Source organism: Mauremys reevesii, linkage group 9 (assembly GCF_016161935.1).
Source record: "Mauremys reevesii isolate NIE-2019 linkage group 9, ASM1616193v1, whole genome shotgun sequence".
Classification (NCBI taxonomy): Eukaryota; Metazoa; Chordata; order Testudines; family Geoemydidae; genus Mauremys; species Mauremys reevesii.
The window spans coordinates 80,569,220-80,594,198 of NC_052631.1; the positions used below are offsets into that span (position 1 = coordinate 80,569,220).

Here is a 24,979-nt window from a genome sequence, read left to right on the forward strand (position 1 = left end):
CAATGGGCCTTTAATCTCTGAATTGTCCAGGAGAGGGCTGGACAGTGCAGAACACACGATTGTAGGAAAATCCAGGATTGGGGGTGTTTTGGGGTCACCCTGAAAGCAGTAACCAAGGCTGATGGAAGCCAGAGTTTGATTGGCGTGTTGCTGAGAGCCTGCTGGGGTTAGAACTGCTGGACCAGGGCTGTGGCTAGACCCAGACACTGAGGTTGTGACCTGCATGCTGGCAGGCTGTTTGTGAGTTGCCCAAGTTGGGAGCTACAACAGCAAAACATTGTGAGGTACCCCAAAGTTGTGGGGCAGGTGGTGACACAACTTCTCACTGCTCTAGACTGCAACCTGGAATGTGACAGACCCACCAAACTCATACCACATCAGCCACTAACAGGGCCGGCTCCAGACCCCAGCGCGCCAAGCGCACGCTTGGGGCGGCATCCCGCGGGAGGGCGGCAGGCGGCTCCGGTGGACCTCCCGCAGGCATGCCTGCGGAGGGTCCCCTGGTCCCGCGGCTCCGGTGGACCTCCCGCAGACGTGCCTGTGGAGGATCCGTTGGTCCCGTGGCTTCAGTGGAGCATCCGCAGGCATGCCTGCGGGAGCTCCACCGGAGCCGCGGGACCAGCGGACCCTCCACAGCCACCTCTGCAGGAGGTACACTGGAGCCGCGGGACCGGCAACTGCCAGAGCGTCCCCCGCGGTGTGCCGCCCTGCTTGGGGCGGCGCAAATCCTAGAGCCGCCCCTGGCCACTAAACAGGCAATAGATAGCTGTGATTCTCAGTGACTGCCAACCTATGCAGGAATCATACCAGTGAATTAGAGGTGAAAGGCTCAACTCAGTTTACTTTGTAAATGTGTCTTCAGACTAGCTGGATATAAAAAGTCCTTTCTATCAGAAATCAAACACAGAGTACCATTGAAGCTGTAAATTCTTCTTCTTTACTAAAACTTAATATGGGGACAAAAATGTTATTCTGTCCTGATGGATTTACCAGTCACAAAAATCTGAGCTAATAAGGCCAATGCCCTGGAGTACTGGCAGCAACATGCTGTTCATCAAAGCTCTAAGTCACAATGCTGGAAGGGCTTTGAAGGGGTGAATAGATATATACTTCTTTATACTGCAAAGTTTAGCATTAAGCAACAGCAGGCCCAATATATGCCTGGGAAACCTACCAAATACTATAATAATTTATTTCAGTTATATCTCTGAAGTGCCCCTCAAAAGAAAAATTCCTGCCCAAACAATCTGCAATCCAAAAATCAATAGGCCAGATAATCCAGAGTCCAGTTCAGTATTTTATTAGTTAGAAATAACTTTCCCATTCAGTTTTTGCACCCATATATTCAGTATCAAAGTCAACCAAATATGCATAATCTCCAAACCAGTCTTCTACCTATTTTACACCGATGTTCTTGAAGCATGAATTCTATCTGTAACACCCCAATTACCCTTATTACCTATGTGCATGCCCTGACTCCCAGACCATACATAATGGCTTTCATACAGAACATGATTTAATCCTTTACAGAAAACCACTCATAAATTATAGAGAGAAAGAAGCAGACACAAACCCATCTGCCTGTGTATTTCCCCGCTACCCCAGCTGTGTTTCCTTCTGATCCGTGTGTGTGCACTGCTTGTATACTTGTTCTGAGGAACAACCCACCTTGGAGCAATGAAGAAACACATGTGAGGAAAACCAAACCACTGCATTGTTAGGGGGAAAGAGAGATGAAACGTCTTTAAAAGTCAAAACCTCCCTGGGATGAGAGGTGGGAGTGAAGGTTGTAAATAATAAAATGGACAGTGGCACACAGATGTGTAGGGAAGTTCTATCTTTAAAAAGTCAGTATATTTCATGGCAGAGAAAAGTGCCATACTGACATCAGCAGAGATTGATATTCTCTATTCACCCACAATGCTGATACATCTGGACAGCAGCTGGGCAATCTGTGTGCCACAACGCCCATGCCATTGGGGTGAGAGAGGAATTCAGGCTCCACAGTCAAGCCAGCTTCTGTATTCTCTACTAGGAATACCTAGAAGGGTGATCATTAGAATCAATCGTGATGGTAGGTTTTGTGATGTGGGCATTTGTCCATCAGGACTCTGATCAACAAAACTATTTCACACAGATCATGCAAGAGTCATCAGTCTTTACTGGCCTAGACTGGAACCAGCATCCTAGTGGGAAATGTTGATCTTATCCCTAAGGTATATTATCCCCAGATTCAAATGAAGGAAGCACATGAAGTGTGTAAATGCAAAATGCAAAGAGGGAAATCTTTTCTGAACAGTTTAACTGACAGTGTGATGGCTGGCTGATTCTACAACACTCTTTATAAAGGGCTGCAGGGAAAATTGTACAAGCTGTATTGTATAAAAAGAATTAGAGAAGTTAAAGATGGAAAAGACCAATTAGATCTTCTAATCCATTCCCCTCTCCTCCCCGGCCAATGTAAGACTGTTCCCTGAAGCACATTTTTTCAGTGTTTTGTCCAGTTCAGTTTTAAGACCCTGATTCAGGAAAAGCATTTAAGTTTGTGCTTAACTTTAATCATGTGCCCCCCACCCCACTGGGGGACTTAAAGTAAATCACAAGTTTAAGACCCCATCCTAAAGAAGGCTGTTTTTTCTGAATCAAGGCCTTGATGATTCAAATGACAAGGCTTTGACCACTTCTCTTGGGAAACTCTTCCACACATGGAAAGATCTCACAATTAGGACGTTTTTCCTGATATTTAGTTTTATTTTCACACCATTAATCATAGTTACAACCACTTAGAGCACCCTGAACAATTCTTTCCCTGACTCGGTTTTTCTAGGGTTGCCAATTTTGGTTGAACGTATTCCTGGAGGTTTCATCACATGACATAATATTTAATTAAAGATTCATTTTTAATTCCTGGAGACTTCAGGACAATCCTGAGAGTTGGCAACCCTAGTGGTTACGCTCTGGGCCTAATTCTTCTTTTATATTGGTTTCACATTGGTGTCAGTAAATTGACTTGAGGCTACAGGTCCTTGCACAAGTTGTTACAGTGAGTTCATATGAGGAATCCTGTTGTGTTTGTAAATTGCCGGGAGATGTCTTGTTCTTCTGAAACATCATGAGACTGGCAAATTTGCCAGTTCAAAAATACCAGTTCTCATTTTCCTCTGCACCAATTATTGTATTGCATCAAATAACAAAAAATCATATGTATTTGCATTTTTGTTTCTTGTTTTTTTCAGATTTCCTCAGAGGAAACTGGTATTTTGAAATCTGAATTCCATTTCCAATGCAGCAACTGGAAATGTGTCCTGTTTCCCATCATGTTTCCAAATGTTAGCTGTATCTCTATCTATTTTCAGATTGTGAGAGAACTTTCTCAGCCATAAGGCTGAACTTACCAAGTCTACATTTCTCCCCCATGAGCTTGTTCCTGAGCCAGCATTATACTGTGGTTTCCATCTCTGTGGCCAGACTGCTGTGGGTTTGAAATCCTTCTTCCCTGTAGATGCAGCAAGCTGCTGAGCTTTTCAGGCATAGCAGGGGACCTGGTGATCATTGCTTTTCAATCTCTTGTATTTGGAAACCAACCGAACAGAATTAATTGAACGTATCCATCTCTACTTCCTTCCTCTTCTTCCTCCCTTTTCCTTTTCCACTCCAGATCCTGAGGCCTGTGCCACAATTGCATGGAGCCAGTATTGGATGATATGCTGGATGAGCCTTTGGCTAGTGGTTCCATCAGTTTCTGCAAAATTTAAGCTTTGCTTAAAAAGAATGAATAATGAATAAATGAAAGTAATGAAGTTTCCACTTCCTATTCCTTATGGCTGCAGTTATGACCTTCCAAATGTAAACTTATGCAGTGCTGTATCCCAGACTGCAGACAGAGACCCTGTAGCACTAGCTTTGAGGGCATGTGTAGCGCGGTGGTCAGCCCACTCCTGCCCTGAGGTGGTTAAAGCAGCCCTGGAAAGGGCTGTGGCAGAGAAATGCTAAGCCGATTGGGGGAAGAAGCCACAGGTGGGGCCATGCCCCAATCAGGCCACAGCTGGCCCTATAAGAGGGCTGAGGGCCAGAAACTGAGGAACACACTCTCTCTAGCAACCTAGAGAGAGGGAAGGACCTGGCTGCCTGGGAAGCTGAGGAGGGTACCTAGGGTGGAGCAGTGCTGGGGAAGGGCAGAGGGAGCTGGGGAGCTCCAGCCTAGCAAAGCCCCAGGCTGCAGGCCGAGTTAAGAGAAAATGAAGATTTCCTGGACAGACATCAGGATATGCTTCTACGGGCACAATGTTCTGAAGAATCGGAGCAGGCTGTGCAGAGGGGAGAGAGGGACGGTGAAGAAATTTGGCAGCATGTGACCTCCAGAAGAAGAAAGAGGAGCGTCCATGTACCAGCAATGGAGATACAGATGAGCAACCATTTTCATGTTCTCTCCACAGGTACTAATGTGGAGAGTGGACTAGATGATACATCTGCGGGAAGGGAGCAGAAGGGGACTCCACCGATTGGAAGGCATGAGATGCACTGTCCTAGGGATGAGGGTTCCACGACCACTGCTCCCAAGAGAAGGAGGAGGGTGGTGGTGGTTGGGGACTCCCTCCTCGGGGGACTGAGTCATCTATCTACCGCCTCAACCAAGAAAACCGAGAGGTCTGCTGCTTGCCAGGAGCTAGGATTCACGATGTGACGGAGAGGCTGCCGAGACTCATCAAGCCCTCGGATCACTACCCCTTCCTGCTTCTCCACATGGGCACTAATGATGCTGCCAAGAATGACCTTGAGTGGATCACTGCAGACTACGTGGCTCTGGAAAGAAGGATAAAGGAGTTTGAGGTGCAAGTGGTGTTCTTGTCCATCCTCCCTGTGCAGGGAAAAGGCCTGGGTAGAGATCATCGAATCGTGGAAGTCAATGAATGGCTACGCAGGTGGTGTTGGAGAGAAGGCTTTGGATTCTTTGATCATGGGATGGTGTTCCAAGAAGGAGGTGTGCTAGGCAGAGATGGGCTCCACCTAACGAAGAGAGGGAAGAGCATCTTTGCAAGCAGGCTGGCTAACCTAGTGAGGAGGGCTTTAAACTAGGTTCACCGGGGGAAGAAGACCAAAGCCCTGAGGTAAGTGGGGAAATGGGATATCGGGAGGAAGCATGAGCAGGAGAGTGCAAGAGGGGAGGACTCCTGTCTCAGACTGAGAAAGTGGGACAATCAGCAAGTTATCTTAAGTGCCTATACACAAATGCAAGAAGTCTGGGAAACAAGCAGGGAGAACCGGAAGTCCTGGCACAGTCAAGCAACTATGATGTGATTGGAATAACAGACATTTGGTGGGATAACTCACATGACTGGAGTACTGTCATGGGTGTATATAAACTGTTCACGAAGGACAGGCAGGGCAGAAAAGGTGGGGGAGTTGCACTGTATGTAGGAGAGCAGTATGACTGCTCAGAGCTCCGGTATGAAACTGCAGAAAAACCTGAGAGTCTCTGGATTAAGTTTAGAAGTGTGAGCAACAAGGATGATGTCGTGGTGGGAGTCTGTTATAGACCAGACCCGGGGGATGAGGTGGACGAGACTTTCTTCTAGCAACTAGCAGAAGTTACTAGATCGCAGGCCCTGGTTCTCATTGGAGACTTTAATCACTCTGATATCTCCTGGGAGAGCAATACAGCGGTGCACAGACAATCCAGGAAGTTTTTGGAAAGTGTAGGGGACAATTTCCTGGTGCAAGTGCTGGAGGAACCAACTAGGGGCAGAGCTCTTCTAGACCTGCTGCTCACAAACCGGGAAGAATTAGTAGGAGAAGCAAAAGTGGATGGGAACCTGGGAGGCAGTGATCATGAGATGGTCGAGTTCAGGATCCTGACACAAGGAAGAAAGGAGAGCAGCAGATTCTTCTTCGAGTGCTGTCCCTGTGGGTGCTCCACTATAGGTGACGGTGCGTCCCGGTGCCGTTGACTGGAGATTTTCGGTAGCAGTGCCTGGTCGGGACGCACGCACTCAGTTGGTATCTCCCGTCTCGTTGGAATCTTCCTGAGCGCGTGCGTCCCGCACCCTCCTCAGTTCCTTCTCAACCGCCCTCGGCCGAAGACGGGACTCGGAGCAGTGCTGATCCTCTTCCCTGGTCTCTGAATGAAACAATTACATAGAAATAGTTAGTTAGTAATATCCTAGTTGTTTCCCTTCCTTTAGAATAGTTACTTAGTTTAAAAAAAATATTTTTTTCCCTCAGGTTTGTCTCCCGCTGAGACTCTCTCTCCTGGCATTACTAGTTCAATAATGCTAGGGGCTTCAGGATTCAAGGAATGTGCTTCCTGTCAGGACTTTATGCCAATGTCCAATGGGCACTCGCGCTATGTGAAGTGCCTTGGCGAGACACATGTCTCTGCCAAGTGTGTCCACTGCATGAGCCTCAAAACCAGGGCTCGTCCTGACAGGAACCTGCCGCTGAAACTGCTTCTCATGCAGAAATCCCTGCAGCCGCCTCTGGAGACAGGTAATGGCAAACCCTCTCCCTCACGCTCCCTGGTCAGGTCCGAACGACCGGGAGCATGGCTTCACCCTCTCTGGAGCAGAGGCAAGAAGCTCTGCAGCTGCCTATGGAGCAGGCCAGTAAACCCTCTCCCTCACGCTCCCCTGCCAAGGCAGAACTGACCGGGAGCATGGCTTCACCCTCTCACGTGAAGAGGCAGGAAGCCCTAATGTCTCCTCTCAGAGACACTCAAGAGGGTAATTGATCTCCTGCAGAGTCTTTACCCTTGGTGCTGTCAGCGCCGAGAGCAGGAAACTCTGACCGCCCCTGCACTTTACAGGCAACTCTCATGGGGCTCTAAAGCAGGAACCCGACTTCCCACAGCAGGAAGCTCTCCTCGACACCGGTTTCCCCGGCACCGACAATGGACCCGGTGCCAACAACAAGTTCCACCTCTGGCACCGAGCCTGCCTGCTACCCCCAGCAGATTCAGACCCTCTGCGAGGCTCTCACAAACAGCTCTCGGCTCCTGCCAAAGTGAAACTAAAATCACTCCGGGCTGCCGCTCAGACTCCATGCTCTGCAGCATACCAGCCTACGGAGCAGCAACAATTCCTGCATCAGCAGGATATCTCTGTGGCCCCTAGGCCTGACTCTCCGCTCCGGGACAGGGAGCACTCATTGTTTGAACAGCAGCTCTCCCCACGTGACCTGGATACTTTCACTGATAGTGAGAACGGCACACAGCAGCAGACAGGGTTCTCCCTGCCTGAGTCTTCCCCCTCCACCACTGGAGCCATATATACCCCAAGACATGGGGCATCATAAGAATCAGCCTCAGTTTCCCTACTTTGTCCCCCAGTGGCCAGGACCCATTTTTTTCCCCTTCCCTATTCCCTGGCCTCAGTAGTACCCGTGGTCGGCTCCTGCCACTGCTTCTCCTTGCGCTCCTTCTACCAGACTGCAAGCTCATCCTATGCCTATATCCCCAGCTCTATCAACATCTAGAGCTCCTGAACCCCCTCCTGAAGACGTGGGCTATGACCCCTGGCTTTCATAGTTAGCAGGAAAAAAAAAATCTTCCCAACCCTTCCACTTTGTACCCAATCCAAAGGGCAGAATGAAATTAATAATTTATGGAAACCCTGTGGCATTTAGAATGTCTGTTTACATGGCTCTGATTTCTAGCCAGAAAGAAAATAATTGTCCCTAGAACCTGCCGTTAATGTAACTGATTGATTTCTTATTTTTCCACCCACAACCCAATTCTATTGTGGTTGATGCAGCAACACACAGAACAAAGCAGCCACGCTACTGGCCCACTCTGCAGGACAAGGACCTCAAACATCTTGACCTCCTGGACCGCAAGGTTTATACTCTTCTACTTAGCAATTTAGAATTGCAAATTTATTCTACCTTCCTTGCAAGCTATGACCACAGCAACTACAACAAGCTCTTTGATTTGCCACCCATATACCGAAGGACAGGAGAGCAGACTTCCAGTTAGTTCTCGTCGAAGGTCAATTGGTGTCTAGCATGGCACTATAAGCATCCCTGGACGTGTCTGATCCAGCAGCCCGCACCACTGCAGTGGTGATGTGCTGGTCTTCTTAGCTCTTGGCATCAGATATCCCTAAAGATTTGCAGTCCAAAGTGGAGAGTCTCTCCTTTGACAAAGATAACCTCTTTTCCCACAAACAAACAAACAAACCCAATATGAAATCTTTCACACTATGAAAGACTCTAGAGCCACTTTCTGCACATTGGGCACTTACCTGTCCCTCCCCAGGAGACAAGGGTATCAACCTTACCAAACGCCCAGCGCAGAACAATATCACCAACCCCAGTCTACACCGTATGACACTGGTAAAAACCACAACAGACCTCTTAGATGCAGGCAAACCCAGGCACAACCAACTACTTCCCACCATTGGCTAACAAACAATTTTGAAGTGCTGGTCAGAGGTACATGCAACCACCCCTTGACTCCACCGTCTATTTGCCCATTTGGCTACCGCCTCCAGACTTACCACCATGTCTGGCAACAGATCACGCAGGACCGTTGGGTCCTGGAAATAGCTCAGTCAGATTACTCCATCCCTTTCCTATTTTCCCTGCCTATCCTTTCTCCTTCTCTGTCCCTCTTAGGGACCCCTCTCATGAGCACCTTCTCTGCGTGGAGGTGGCTCATCTTCTCCACCTAGATGCAGTCAAACATGTGCTGATGTAACATCGGGGAAAAGGATTCTACTCCCAAAAGAAAGGTGGGGGGTGGAGACCTACATTGGATCTACACCAACTGAACATGCTTGTATAGGTGCAAAAATTCAAGGTGGTCACATTGGGCACAATAATACCCACACTGCACAAGGGGACTGGTTCACAGCTCTCACCCTACAAGATGCCTATTTCCATATATACATTCATCCAACCCAGCAGACATAGTTTTCTGCATAACACTGACTCCGCCACCGAACATATTGGCCTCCCTACTTTGGTAGACAAAACCAGAGAACCTATGCACGGACGTTCCCTTCCATCCACACTCCCCAGTACTCATGTTAACCATGGTCGCTTCCCAGATAGATTGCGGAGCGCACTTAGGCAACCACAAGGCACGGGGCCGCTGGTCCCTATTAGAGACGTGTCCACACATCAATCTCCTAGAACTCTGAGCTGTCAGGCAGGGAGGAGCACAATCTCACTCCCTGTGCACAATGGCCATTAAACTATGGAATTGGTGCATACATCATCACATAAAAGTCACCGCTTCCTACCTGCCCACGTGTCACAACACTACCGCCGACACACTCAGCAGACAGTTCTCCGAGAAACACGAATGGGAATTACATCCATCAATACCCCAACAGCTGTCCTCCCACTGGGGCAGTCCATTGATAGACCTGTTTTCCACTCCTCAAACTGCAAATGCCAGCTATTTTGCTTCAGAACAGGACTCGGAAACAAACCTCATTCCTTGGAACAACTCCTTCATGTACGCTTTTCCACTGATTCCACTCATACACAGGGTTCTACGCAACAACACAGAGGACAAGGCCCAAGTCATACTTTTTGCCCCAGGTTGGCCCAGGCAGACATGGTATCCTTACCTGCTACGCATGTCCATCCATCCTCCCCGTACTCTCCCCGACAGACCACATCTCTTCTCCCAGAACTACGGTCAGCTTCTTCATCTGCACCTCTGGAAACTCCATCTGACGGTGTTAGAACATAAGAACATAAGAAAGGCCGTACCGGGTCAGACCAAAGGTCCATCTATCCCAGTATCTGTCTACCGACAGTGGCCAATGCCAGGTGCCCCTGAGGGAGTGAACCTAACAGGCAATGATCAAGTGATCTCTCTCCTGCCATCCATCTCCATCCTCTGACGAACAGAGGCTAGGGACACCATTCTTACCCATCCTGGCTAATAGCCATTTATGGACTCAGCCACCATGAATTTATCCAGTCCCCTTTTAAACATTGTTATAGTCCTAGCCTTCACAACCTCCTCAGGTAAGGAGTTCCACAAGTTGACTGTGCGCTGCGTGAAGAAGAACTTCCTTTTATTTGTTTTAAACCTGCTGCCTATTAATTTCATTTGGTGACCCCTAGTTCTTGTATTATGGGAATAAGTAAATAACTTTTCCTTATCCACTTTCTCAACATCACTCATGATTTTATATACCTCTATCATGTCCCCCCTTAGTCTTCTCTTTTCCAAACTGAAGAGTCCTAGCCTCTTTAATCTTTCCTCATATGGGACCCTCTCTAAACCCCTAATCATTTTAGTTGCTCTTTTCTGAACCTTTTCTAGTGCTAGAATATCTTTTTTGAGGTGAGGAGACCACATCTGTACACAGTATTCGAGATGTGGGCGTATCATGGATTTATATAAGGGCAATAATATATTCTCAGTCTTATTCTCTATCCCCTTTTTAATGATTCCTAACATCCTGTTTGCTTTTTTGACCGCCTCTGCACACTGCGTGGACATCTTCAGAGAACTATCCACGATAACTCCAAGATCTTTTTCCTGACTCGTTGTAGCTAAATTAGCCCCCATCATGTTGTATGTATAGTTGGGGTTATTTTTTCCAATGTGCATTACTTTACATTTATCCACAGTGTTGTTCTTTCAAGGTTTCAATCCCACGAATTAGCCTGCTCAGAACAGGTCCGACATGTCCTCCTGCACAGTAGAAGGAACTCCACTCCTAAGACTTACCTGCAAAAGTGGAAATGCTTCTCCATCTGGTGCTTCCACAGATGCTTAATACCCCAGACTGCAACCCTCTCTGACATCTTAGACCATCTTTTCAAACTAAAACAGGACACATTTTCACTCAGTTTTACCACAGTACGTCTCGCGGCCCTTACCACCTTCCATGACACTCTGGACGGCTATTCACTTTCACACGCCCCACCATGAAACGCTTCCTCACGGGCCTGCAAAACCTCTACCCTGAGATTCATTCACTAGTAGCCTCCTGGAGTCTCAACCTAGTTCTCTGTGCTCTTATGAAACCTCTTTTCCAGCCCCTGGCCACTTCATCCCTGCTCCACATGTCCAGGAAAGTGGCTTTCTTGGTTGCCATAATGTGAACAAGAAGGGTTGGTGAAATAAGCGCCCTGATGGCCTACCCTCCCTACACCATTTTCTCTAAACACAAGCTTACCATACAAACCTGGCCCAAATTCCTCTCCAAGGTGGTGTCCACCTTAACCAGTCAATACACTTACGTGTATTCCATCCCAACCCTCACATGACTCCACAGGAAGCTGCATCACATACCCTCGATGTCCAACGGGCTCGTGCATTTTATCTTGACAGAACTAAACCGTTTCGTGAATCCCCTAGGCTTTTGTTTCTACTACCAAGAGATCAAAGGGTGATGCTATCTCTAAGCAAAGACTCTCCAAGTGGATCTCCACCTGCATCAGATCTTGCTATCAGACCCAGAATATTTAACCACCAGAGGGTGATAGGACTCATTTTACTAGAGCAATGTCAACATCCATTGCCTTCCTCCACAGCATACCTGTTACAGACGTATGCAAGATGGCCATGTGGACATTTGACCACACATTTGCCAAACATTATGCTATCGCATGGGATACTACAGCAGACACCATAGTTGGCCATATGGTACTTTCTACCTTTGTTCCTCACACAACTCCAAAATCCCACCAACCATAGTGGGTACTGCTTTACATTCACCTATAGTGGAGCACCCACAGGGACAGCACTCAAAGAAGAAGAGAAAGTTACTCACCTTGCAGTAACTGAGGTTCTTCGAGATGAGTGTCCCTGTGGGTGCTCCACTCTCCTCCCTCCTCCCCTCTACTTTGGAGTATTAGTATGATTTCTCCACGGTAGAGAAGGAACTGAGAAGGGTGCGGGACGCACGCGCTCAGGAAGATTCCAATGAGATGGGAGAGACCAACTGAGTGTGTGCGTCCCAACCAAGCACTGCTACTGAAAATCTCCGATCAACGGCGCCGGGACGCACCGTCACCTATAGTGGAGCACCCACAGGGGGACACATCTTGAAGAACCTCAGTTACTGCAAGGTGAGTAACTTTCTCATACGGACCCTGGACTTCAGAAAAGCAGACTTTGACTCCCTCAGGGAACTGATGGGCAGGATCTCTTGGGAAAATAACATGAGGGGGAAAGGAGTCCAGGAGAGCTGGCTGTATTTTAAAGAATCCTTATTGAGGTTGCAGGAAAAAACCATCCCGATGTGTAGGAAGAATAGTAAACATGGCAGGCGACCAGCTTGGCTTAACAGTGAAATCCTTGCTGATCTTAAACACAAAAAAGAAGCTTACAAGAAGTGGAAGATTCGATAAATGACCAGAGAGGAGTATAAAAATATTGTTCAGGCATGCAGGAGTGAAATCAGGAAGGCCAAATCACACTTGGAGTTGCAGCTAGCAAGAGATGCTAAGAGTAACAAGAAGGGTTTCTTCAGGTATGTTAGGAACAAGAAGAAAGTCAAGGAAAGTGTGGGCCCCTTACTGAATGAGGGAGGCAACCTAGTGACAGAGGATGTGGAAAAAGCTAATGTACTCAATTATTTTTTTTGTGTCTGTCTTCACAAACAAGGTCAGCTCCCAGACTGCTGCACTGGGCAGCACAGTATGGGGAGAAGGTGACCAGCCCTCTGTGGAGTAAGAAGTAGTTTGGGACTATTTAGAAAAACTGGACGAGCACAAGTCCATGGGGCTGGATGCGCTGCACCCGAGGGTGCTAAAGGAGTTGGCGGATGTGATTGCAGAGCCATTGGCCATTATCTTTGAAAACTCATGGCGATCGGGGGAGGTCCCGGATGACTGGAAAAAGGCTAATGTAGTGCCCATCTTTAAAAAAGGGAAGAAGGAGGATCTGGGGAACTACAGGCCAGTCAGCCTCACCTCAGTCCCTCGAAAAATCATGAAGCAGCTCCTCAAGGAATCAATTCTGAAGCACTTAGAGGAGAGGAAAGTGATCAGAAACAGTCAGCATGGATTCAACAAGGGCAAGTCATGCCTGACTGACCTAATTGCCTCCTATGAGGAGATAACTGGGTCTGTGGATGAGGGGAAAGCAGTGGATGTGTTATTCCTTGACTTTAGCAAAGCTTTTGATACAGTCTCCCACAGTATTCTTGCCGGCAAGTTAAAGAAGTATGGGCTGGATGAATGGACTATAAGGTGGTGTAACAAAGTTCCTCCTCTACTCTGGTGGGTCCTGCGCTTATTGGCAGATTTGCTCACTTCAGTGATCTTCCCCACAGTCTGGGTCAACTCCTCCTGTGTCTGATCCGGAGTTGGGAGGTTTGGGGGGAACCCGGGCCTGCCCTCTACTCCGGGTTCCAGCCCAGGGCCCTGTGGATTGCAGCTGTCTACAGTGCCTCTTATAACAGCTGCATGACAGCTATAACTCCCTGGGCTACTTCCCCATGGCCTCCTTTAAACACCTTCTTTATCCTCACCACAGGACCTTCCTCCTGGTGTCTGATAACGCTTGTACTCCTTTGTCCTCCAGCAGCACACCCTCTCACTCTCAGCTCCTTGTGCCTCTTGTTCCCAGCTCCTCACATGCACTTCCTCTCCTCTGGCTCCCTCCCTCCTGACTGGAGTGAGCTCCTTTTTAAACCCAGGTGCCCTGATTAGCCTGCCTTGATTGGCTGCAGGTGTTCTAATCAGCCTGTCTGCCAACTGGTTCTAGCAAGTTCCTGATTACTCTAGTGCAGCCCCTGCTCTGGTCACTCAGGGAACAGAAAACTACTCATCCAGTGACCAGTATATTTGCCCTCTACCAGACTCCTGTACCCCACTGGTTTGGGTCTGTCACAGTGGATAGAAAGACGGCTAGATCATTGGGCTCAATGGGTAGTGATCAACGGCTCCATGTCTAGTTGGCAGCCGGTTCCAAGCGGAGTGCCCCAAGGGTCGGTCCTGGGGCCAGTTTTGTTCAATATCTTCATTAATGATCTGGAGGATGGTGTGCACTGCACTCTCAGAAAGTTTGCAGATGACACTAAACTGGGAGGAATGGTAGATACGCTGGAGGGTAGGGATAGGATACAGAGGGACCTAAACAAATTAGAGGACTGGGCCAAAAGAAACCTGATGAGGTTCAATAAGGACAAGTGCAGAGTCCTGCTCTTCGGATGGAAGAATCCCATTCACTGTTACAGACTAGGGACCGAATGGCTAGGAAGCAGTTCTGCAGAAAAGGACCTAGGGGTTACAGTGGACGAGAAGCTGGATATGAGTCAACAGTGTGCCCTTGTTGCCAAGAAGGCTAACGGCATTTTAGGCAGTATAAGTAGGGGCATTGCCAGCAGATCAAGGGACGTGATCATTCCCCTCTATTCGACATTGGTGAGGCCTCATCTGGAGTACTGTGTCCAGTTTTGGGCCCCACACTACAAGAAGGATGTGGAAAAATTGGAGAGTCCAGCGGAGGGAAACAAAAATGATTAGGGGGCTGGAGCACATGACCTACGAGGAGAAGCTGAGGGAACTGGGATTGTTTAGTCTGCAGAAGAGAAGAATAAGGGGGGATTTGATAGCTGCTCTCAACTACCTGAAGGGGGGTTCCAAAGAGGATGGATCTAGACTGTTCTCAGTGGTAGCAGATGACAGAACAAGGAGTAATGGTCTCAAGTTGCAGAGGGGGAGGTTTAGGCTGGATATTAGGAAAAACTTTTTCACTAGGAGGGTGGTGAAGCACTGGAATGGGTTACCTAGGGAGGTGGTAGAATCTCCTTCCTTAGAGGTTTTTAAGGTCAGGCTTGACAAAGCCCTGACTGGGATGATTTAGTTAGTGTTGGTCCTGCTTTGAGCAGGGGGTTGGACTAGATGACCTCCTGAGGTCTCTTCCAACCCTGATATTCTATGATTCTATGATTCTATGAAAAGGGCACTAGGGCTGCAGAGGGGCAGCCCAGGAATAGGCAGAGGCAGCTGGTCCAACCCCCTTTGCCAATGATGAGTGGTTTATGGACTGCAGTCTGCCCCAGTGAGCGGGGGCTAAATGGAGACTGGCAGTAGCCACTGAGGCAAGGTGGGGGTTGGCGGTTCTCCTGGGAGGGGAGACCCAGAGAGAGGGGGGTACAGCTGTGGGCAGAACCCCATGGCAAAGGGCACCGGGGTCTGGGAGGGACACAGGGCCAGCAGTAGGTGAGACACTGGCCTTCAGAGGGTGCTCTGGGCTGGAAAGAGCTAATTCCCTGGATGACCAGCAGGAGGCACCACGCCTATGAGTTATTGCCCTGCCACAGCACATCTTCTTAAAATGAGGCAATGGACACAAGGTCACTAATAACATAAAACTGTTGTGCTGCTTTTCTTGCAACAGTACAGTGCACGCACATAGCATGTTGTTCTCATGCATCCACATACAGCATAGCATCCTTTACAACCAGATCCCACTACGTTCTGTGACCCCTGAAGCATATTCCATAGTGCTCATCACCTTTGCTGAAAATAGACGTTTAGGTAATTTCCAAATGTGAAATTACACTGCATGGATTTAGGAGGACTGGTTTACGAAGAGATGAGTACTGTTTCTTTAAATCTGTAGCAAGAAAGGAGGCAAAACAGGAGCGGTTCATGTGGAAGGTTGCAGACAGGAGCGCCTAAAAGGAAAACTGATTTCCCTAGGCACAACATCTTTGTAGACACACAATTTGTTTCTTTATTTATACAATTTTTTCAGAGAATATACTGACCAATTATTCAATGATTACTTCATTTTGCAGCCACTGCTCACATCAGATAGATGGGGGTCAGCTCATTGTCTGTGCTGTTACAGTTATAGGCTGTAGTTCCTTGTTCAGCCTATAACAAAAATATAAATTAAAAAAACTAACTGGCAAGCCCGTTCAGCCTGGTCTCATTGCTAGAAGCTAGCCTTATAGCAGGGGTTGGCAACCTTTCAGAAGTGCTGTGCCGAGTCTTCATTTATTCACTCTAATTTAAGGTTTTGCGTGCCAGTAATACATTTTAATGTTTTTAGAAGTTCTCTTTCTATAAGTCTATAATATATAACTAAACTATTGTTGTATGTAAAGTAAATAAGGTTTTTAAAATGTTTAAGACGCTTCATTTAAAATTAAATTAAAATGCAGAGCCCCCTGGACCGGTGGCCAGAACCCTGGCAGTGTGAGTGCCACTGAAAATCAACTCGCGTGCCGCCTTTGGCACTCATGCCATAGGTTGCCTACCCCTGCCTTATAGGTATACTGTAGATGTTTGAAGTTGACAGTGACTATTTAGGTCCTTGGCAATGGATTTATCTAAAAGGATTTGGATTGGCAAAAAACAAAGCCTTCTGCCTAGGAAAGTAGCTCTCCTGGAAATGCAAAATTTGGACAGTTCCAAAGGTCTCTGTAAACCAGTCAAGCTAATTTGATTCTTGTCATCTCTAGCCCACTGATCTCCATGGCTTTGTACCACAAGAACAGTGGAAAGGCAAATGGCAGAGCAGAGATTTCAGTACAGCTTTTTTTTGGCAGCTGGAGAAAAAGCAGATAAACTATCAGATTGTTCCCTCTCTCTTTCTCTTTTTATTTTTTTATCATGGCTAGTCTTTCCCTTCCTTTTTTGATCTTCCTACAGTTCAGCATCAGAGCTGTACTCCTTTGATGGCCTTGGTGCCTTCAGGGCATGGTACTTTGCTTTAGACAAAACATCTACACATAATTATCCTGGTGCGTGTATGCAGTCCAGCTGCTGTCCTTGTACTGTTCACATTCATCAGATGCTTTCTTCTCACTGGCATATGCCGAAGTATAATGGTCCTGCTACGTGTGTGCCCATATTTGTTATTGTCTCTGTAAGCCCCAAATGTAGGCTGTAAAACAAACCATGTCCTATTATGAATAGAAATGAGCAGAAAATCTATGAGGACAAAGTGTGGATTGTTTTGAGTGTAAACAGTCTCTGCAGTACTGGAAACCTGAACATAGCTAGCACTGGGTGGCTGATGAGAACTAGCCACCATTTTCAGAAGCTGATTAGAAATGAGAAGCAATAGAGAAACTGACCTGACTAATTTGTCTGTCCAACCTCAATGATGTGCAAAGAGTAAACCAACAGCACACATGACACCTAATTCTTGGGATTTCTCAGTTTATTTCAGTTTTAGCCATCTAAGGTGCTATAGAACTTGATTAAAGTCCTCATCAGGTCCATGGTCTCTGGGAACCTACTAACAATGGCTATAAACATGGGATGGGGAGCAGGATATGGATTTTGGAATATTAGAAATAGGTAGGAGATGATTGGGGAAGTAGGGTGGGGAACTGGGGGAGCAGTATTGCTAACAGGTCTGCCACAGCCACATGAAGCCTGTGGAATTTATGGGCTCTGAAAATACTTTGAGCTGGATGAAACCAGCTATTCACATTCTTCAGACTGCTAGCAAATTTCCCAAGGGCTGTTAAAACCCACAGTGTGCTTTAAAAGTATGTGGGAACCGGATGGGCTGTCCTGAGATTTCTGATTCACTGCTTTCTCGCTGTAAAACAAGACTCTTGTCAACATACTACCTTACTTGATCTTCTTCTAGAACTGGGAAGGGCACTGTAAACCCAGATTAGGAGCTCAATTGCTGTGGTGATAGATAATGTCTCACTTTCTCTGACTGGGAAAAGGAGAATGATTCATTCTGTTTTACCGTTTGGGACTGTAAGTTTGACATGATGTGTTGGCTTAATATAAATTGATAGTGACTCAAGAATCAACCTAAAAAACCACATACCTAGAATTTTCTTTTTTCTTTGACAGCCCTATGGCGCTTTTGAATGGGTCTGCTCATGTATCTATATTCGGGATTCGCCATTGTTGAAGCATTAAAGTGAACTTTGGCGATTGTTTAGATTGTTTAGCTGGAAAACATCAGGGCATTTTTTCAAAGAGAAGGGAATATCTGATACATCACTGTGTCCTGACCAACGTCTTCTTTCTCAGTAAAACAGACTAATGCCTGGAGCTGTGTGTGAGCTATCCCCTAAACATAAGAACATAAGAACGGCCGTACCGGGTCAGACCAAAGGTCCATCTAGCCCAGTATCTGTCTATCGACAGTGGCCAATGCCAAGTGCCCCAGAGGGAGTGAACCTAACAGGCAATGATCAAGTGATCTCTCTCCTGCCATCCATCTCCATCCTCTGACAAACAGAGGCTAGGGACACCATTCTTACCCATCCTGGCTAATAGCCATTTATGGACTTAGCCACCATGAATTTATCCAGTTCCCTTTTAAACATTGTTATAGTTCTAGCCTTCACAACCTCCTCAGGTAAGGAGTTCTACAAGTTGACTGTGCGCTGCATGAAGAAGAACTTCCTTTTATTTGTTTTAAACCTGCTGCCTATTAATTTCATTTGGTGACCCCTAGTTCTTGTATTATGGGAATAAGTAAATAACTTTTCCTTATCCACTTTCTCAACATCACTCATGATTTTATATACCTCTATCATATCCCCTCTTAGTCTTCTCTTTTCCAAGCTGAAGAGTCCTAGCCTATTTAATCTTTCCTCGTATGGGACCCTCTCCAAACCCCTAATCATTTTAGTTGCTCTTTTCTGAACCTTTTCTAGTGCTAGAATATCTTTTTTGAGGTGAGGAGACCACATCTGTACACAGTATTCGAGATGTGGGCGTACCATGGATTTATATAAGGGCAATAATATATTCTCAGTCTTATTCTCTATACCCTTTTTAATGATTCCTAACATCCTGTTTGCTTTTTTGACCACCTCTGCACACTGCGTGGACATCTTCAGAGAACTATCCACAATGACTCCAAGATCTTTTTCCTGACTCGTAGCTAAATTAGCCCCCATCATATTGTATGCATAGTTGGGATTATTTTTTCCAATGTGCATTACTTTACATTTATCCACATTAAATTTCATTTGCCATTTTGTTGCCCAATCACTTAGTTTTGTGAGATCTTTTTGAAGTTCTTCACAATCTGCTTTGGTCTTAACTATCTTGAGTAGTTTAGTATCATCTGCAAACTTGGCCACCTCACTATTTACCCCTTTCTCCAGATCATTTATGAATAAATTGAATAGGATTGGTCCTAGGACTGACCCTTGGGGAACACCACTAGTGTCCCCTCTCCATTCTGAGAATTTGCCATTAATTCTTAGCTTTTGTTCCCTGTCTTTTAACCAGTTCTCAATCCATGAAAGGACCTTCCCTTTTATCCCATGACAGCTTAATTTACGTAAGAGCCTTTGGTGAGGGACCTTGTCAAAGGCTTTCTGGAAATCTAAGTACACTATGTCCACTGGATCCCCCTTGTCCACATGTTTGTTGACCCCTTCAAAGAACTCTAATAGATTAGTAAAACACGATTTCCCTTTACAGAAACCATGTTGACTATTGCTCAACAGTTTATGTTTTTCTGTGTCTGACAATTTTATTCTTAACTATTGTTTCGACTAATTTGCCCGGTACCAACGTTAGACTTACCGGTCTGTAATTGCCAGGATCACTTCTAGAGCCCTTTTTAAATATTGGCGTTACATTAGCTAACTTCCAGTCATTGAGTACCGAAGCTGATTTAAAGGACAGGTTACATACCTTAGTTAATAGTTCCGCAACTTCACATTTGAGTTCTTTCAGAACTCTTGGGTGAATGCCATCTGGTCCCGGTGTCTTGTTAATGTTGAGTTTATCAATTAATTCCAAAACCTCCTCTAGTGACACTTCAATCTGTGACAGTTCCTCAGATTTGTCACCTACAAAAGCCAGCTCAGGTTTGGGAATCTCCCTAACATCCTCAGCCGTGAAGACTGAAGCAAAGAATCCATTTAGTTTCTCCACAATGACTTTATCATCTTTAAGCGCTCCTTTTGTATTTCGATTGTCATGGGGCCCCACTGATTGTTTAGCAGGCTTCCTGCTTCTGATGTACTTAAAAAACATTTTGTTATTACCTTTGGAGTTTTTGGCTAGCCGTTCTTCAAACTCCTCTTTGGCTTTTCTTATTACACCCTTGCACTTAAGTTGGCAGTGTTTGTGCTCCTTTCTATTCACCTCACTAGGATTTGACTTCCACTTTTTAAAGGAAGTCTTTTTATCTCTCACTGCTTCTTTTACATGGTTGTTAAGCCACGGTGGCTCTTTTTTAGTTCTTTTACTGTGTTTCTTAATTTGGGGTATACATTGAAGTTGGGCCTCTGTTATCGTGTCTTTAAAAAGGGCCCACACAACTTGCAGGGATTTCACTTTAGTCACTGTACCTTTTAACTTTTGTTTAACTAACCCCCTCATTTTTGTATAGTTCCCCCTTTTGAAATTAAATGCCACAGTGTTGGGCTGTTGAGGTGTTCTTCCCACCACAGGGATGTTGAATGCTACTGTATTAAGGTCACTATTTCCAAGCGGTCCTGCTATAGTTACCTCTTGGACCAGCTCCTGCGCTCCACTCAGGATTAAATCTAGAGTTGCCTCTCCCCTTGTGGATTCCCGTACCAGCTGCTCCATGAAGGAAGGTTTGAAAGCTCGAAGCCTCTGGTAATTGGCTGAACCTTAATCAGTGGGTGGGGCATTCACTCAGGCCAGGGCTTTATAAAGCCGCGCACAAGCGACCAGGGAGCTTTGCAAACAGGGGCTGCTAACAGGGAGTTTTGCAAGGGAGTTGGGAAGGGAGCGGGAGTCCCTTTTCGGTCCTAACCCTTCCCCTGTAGTCCCCTTAAAACCTATAAACCAAACCACATTTCAAAACCTTCTGTAAACCACCCTTCCATTAACTAGGAGACAATGCAGGCAGAAGCCCAGCAGCAGAGTGGGGGCTATCCAATTTATTGTGCTGAGTGTTGCATGTATGATTACCTGCCCTGTTGGTGGGTGGTGTATGTGTGCAGTCGGTGCAAGGAGCTCCTGTCCCTCAGAGACCATGTACGGACTTTGGAGGCCAGGGTGGCGGAACCGGAGGAGCTAAGAGAGGCAGAGAGGTATGTTGATGAGGCTTTCCGGGACACTGTAGAATTGTCCCACCTCCACTAAGACAGCCCCTGTGCTGTTGAGGATGAAGAAAGGCTCAAGGAAGCAGAGCAGTCAATAGGAGCAGAGGGAAACCTTCCCTTAGTTGGGACCCTCCTTCTAGATGGTGCTGGAGTTGCCTCTCACACTGAGGTTACCTCTCCGGGGGAGGGAACTCCAGTTTATAGGAAAAGGCAGGTGTTAGTAATGGGAGATTCGATTATTAGAAACGTAGATAGCTGGGTTTGCGGTGATCCGGAGAACTGCATGGTGACTTGCCTGCCTGGTGCGAAGGTTGCGGATCTCTCGAGGCATCTAGACAGACTTATGTGTAGTGCTGGGGAGGAGCCGGTGGTCGTGGTACATGTAGGTACCAATGACATAGGGAAGGGTAGGAGAGACGTCCTGGAAGCCAAATTTAGGCTGCTAGGGAAGAGACTGAAATCCAGGACATCTATGGTGGCATTCTCAGAAATGCTTCCAGTTCCACGCGCAGGGCCAAGTAGGCAGGCAGAGCTTCAGAGTCTCAATGTGTGGATGAGACGATGGTGTAGAGAGGAGGGGTTAACATTAATTAGGAACTGGGGAAACTTCTGGGATGGGAGGAGCCTATACAGGAGAGATGGGCTCCACCTAAACCAAAGTGGAACCACATTGCTGGCACTAAACATTAAAAAGGTTGTAGAGCAGTTTTTAAACTAGGAGATGGGGGAAAGCCAACAGCAGCAGAGGACCATGTGGATCAGACACAGACTTCTCTTAGGGGAGAGTCTGATGATAGAGAATCTCCAGGTTATAGTCAGGAGCAGAGGACAGAAGAGGATAATGTAAAGGCCAGATCAGATGATAAACAGTCACATAAAAAAGAATCTGGCACATCAGAAAAGGGCAGAAAAATAAACAGGGACAAGTTTTTAAAGTGCTTGTACACAAATGCTAGAAGTCTAAATAATAAGATGGGTGAACTAGAGTGCCTTGTGATAAAGGAGGATATTGATATAATAGGCATCCCCTGAAAGCAGATTGGCTGTTGCATTTATCTTCATGAGAGGTGGGTGAAATTTTTTAGACAAAGTTTATTTGCTAACCAATGTAGTTTGCCACACTATTTGTGCATTTGGGTCAAATTAGGCAAATAGTTTTGTCTGAAAAAGATGGTTTTAAAAAAAAAGTTTAAATGTTTTGTTTCAACATTTTTTAAATGAAATGTTTTGATTTTGAATTTTAAAATGCTTCATTTTTGAAAATTAGCTAGAAGGGTAAAAACCATCTGAAAATGAAACAAAAAACCCAATTAAAAATTGTTTGATTGAGTGCCACGAGAATTACTGCTCCTAATGCTGATATTTGCTTATTGCAGCTAAAGATCAAGTGGTGGAGCAACATGATAAGAAGATTAAGACGAAAATCTGCAGATTTGCTGTTGGTTCCTGTATCTAGTGTTGGTATGGTCAATACAAAGATGCATTAAGATGATGGTGGCAGCTAGACTTGGGTGGGCAAAGCTGATATGTAAATATACTGGCTTTTAGAACTCTATATTCAAAACCATGTCTGGGCAATTTAAAATCATGTTGTGTCTAGTTCCAAACATGGTAAAAAATTGACACTGGCCTAACCTGAGGAGTCTACACTGTTGTTTTCTCAAAGTCATTATTTGCTAAGAAAAATGGAATACTGATATCAAGTACATTATACTTCATCTTAGTCCATCCTTCCCCTTGCATCCAGATCTTTTACCCAGAAATCATGTTTGTTTTCAGATCTGTCTAAAACTCTTTTATTTTTCTTTATAATGGTCCCTACAGTTGCATGTCGCTTTTGTTCTGCTGCTATTATGGCTGTACAAAGTTGCATTCTGTTCTGTTCTAATGTCCATCCCACCGCTGGCCTTCCAATGTGTGAGTCTATAGCAATTTTGGAGTTCCTGAACACATTAAGTATCATGGTGCAGAAACTGACAATGAATCAGTGGATGCAGATTTTGCTATAGAAAAAATGCCCTAAGTGTCTGTCAGTTTGGACCTACTGAAGGTGGAGTATTAAGAAGTCTTATTAAAAGAAATCCCATAAAGACCTCATGGGGGAAGCTAGGCTTTTCCCATAGCAGCAGAAGAGAAGCACTGGTGTCCATCCAGATTATATAACTAGGTATAAAGCAATTCTGCTCATTAAGGGTGATCATGTAGCTGGTTGATGAATAGATTTGGGCAGACTACTCTCTGAAGTAAACTGTATTGGTCTCTGAGCCTCTGCTGATTTGAGGGGCGGGAGGGGTTTGCACCATATGTTTTGAGTGAATTATTAATTAGATGTGAGGATCCTGGGAAGTTGACCGTCCCTCTCTTTAGATGGCATTGCCTTTACATTAGCCAGCAACACACTTTGGCCAAAGGGTAGCTCAATACCAATCCAAAGTATGTATATTCAGGCCAATACCCTTCAAACCAATGTAGTCAAACTGTACAGATTAAGAATAGCAGATAGTCTGTTCGTCAAGAGGAAGGGGAAAAGACAGGGCATTTTCCCACTTCTCCCTGCCCTCCCATCTCACTATTATATTTTGCACTAAACAAGATCGTGATAGTCTTCCTGTTTCATGTAAATTTCAGGGAAAGTTTACATAATCCTCTGACATGGTCCCTACACCAGTGAACAGGCAACACCTGGAGAAAGTCCAAAACCCTAGTGAAGATTACTGTCTTCTTAATGTTGACTCCAGTCAACAGTGAGAGAGGCTAGCTGGCCCAGTTGCTTACATAAAGCAATGGAGTAAAGTTAGATTTGAATAACTTTCAACATTTAGAGTTAATATAGTAACCTCTTTATTTTTTCCCATCAGCCAGCTAATGTCTTGAGAAATCCATTTAACCCATAACTCTCAAGAGACATCACTTTTGAGATCAGCCTACCTCAAAGAAGAGCCTACAGGGGAATCATCAGCCATGGCATTGTTTAGTTTGTAAGCTCAATGGGAGGCAGGGACCATGTCATCTTCTCTGAATTGTACAGAGTACTGCTGGTACTGAACAAATAATAAATAAAAATAGTTACAGCTGGTTAATTTTTAAAAAATATTTGTGAAAATATTTGAAGTTGTTTCTATTTCACAGGTTTTGAAAAAATTTATGATTTTTAAAATAAAAATTGTTAACTATGGTCATAGGTTTCTAGTAAGCTAAAAATTCCTTCCTTCAATAACATTTTCATCACAAATATTTATTAAAATGTAGTGGAAAATTTTGTAAAAAATGAACAATTAAAAAAAGTTGAGGTTTTTTTGCATTTTTCTAGGGACTTATAGGCTGTAAGGCCAAAAGGGACCATTCTGATCATCTAGTCTGACCTCCTGCACATTGCAGGCCACAGAACTCACATACTCCTGTAATAGACCCCTAACCTTTGGCTGCATAACTGAAGTCCTCAAATCTTCATTTAAAGACTTCAGGATACAGAGAATCCACCATTTACTCTAGTTCAAACCAGCAAGTGACCATGCTGCACACTGCAGAGGAAGGCAAAAACCCCTCAGAGTCTCTGCCAATCTGACCTTGAGGGAAAATCCCTTCCCAATCTCATATATATCAGTCAGTTTGACCCTGAGCATATGGGAAAGACACACCAGCCAGACACTTGGAAAATAATTCTCTGTAGTAACTCAGAACCCTCCCCATCTCTGGCCATTGGCAATATTTGCTAATAGCAGTTGCAGATGCAACATATGTCATTGTAGGCAACCTCATTATACCATCTCCTCCATAAACTTATCAAGAACAGTCTTGAAGCCAGTTAGGTTTTTTGCCCCCACTACTCCCCTTGGAAGGCTGTTCCAGAACTTTACTCCATTGATCATTTAGAAACCTTTGTCTCACTTCAAACCTAGACTTATTGATGGCCAATATATATCCATTTGTTCTTGTGTCTGCATTAGCTCTTAACTTAAATAACTCCTATCCCTCCCTGGTGTTTATCCCACTCATGTATTTATAGAGAACAGTCATATTTCCCCTCATCCTTC

General features: G+C 45.5%; 1 long non-coding RNA gene across 1 annotated transcript; it reads left to right on the forward strand.

The window, feature by feature from the left end:
* The first annotated feature begins 6,071 nt into the window (after positions 1 to 6,071).
* Positions 6,072 to 24,016, forward strand: LOC120372078. The gene is made up of 3 exons (XR_005584726.1): positions 6,072 to 6,114; positions 22,322 to 22,406; positions 23,804 to 24,016. It is a non-coding gene; the product is annotated as an uncharacterized LOC120372078 (long non-coding RNA).
* Positions 24,017 to 24,979: the final 963 nt, after the last annotated feature.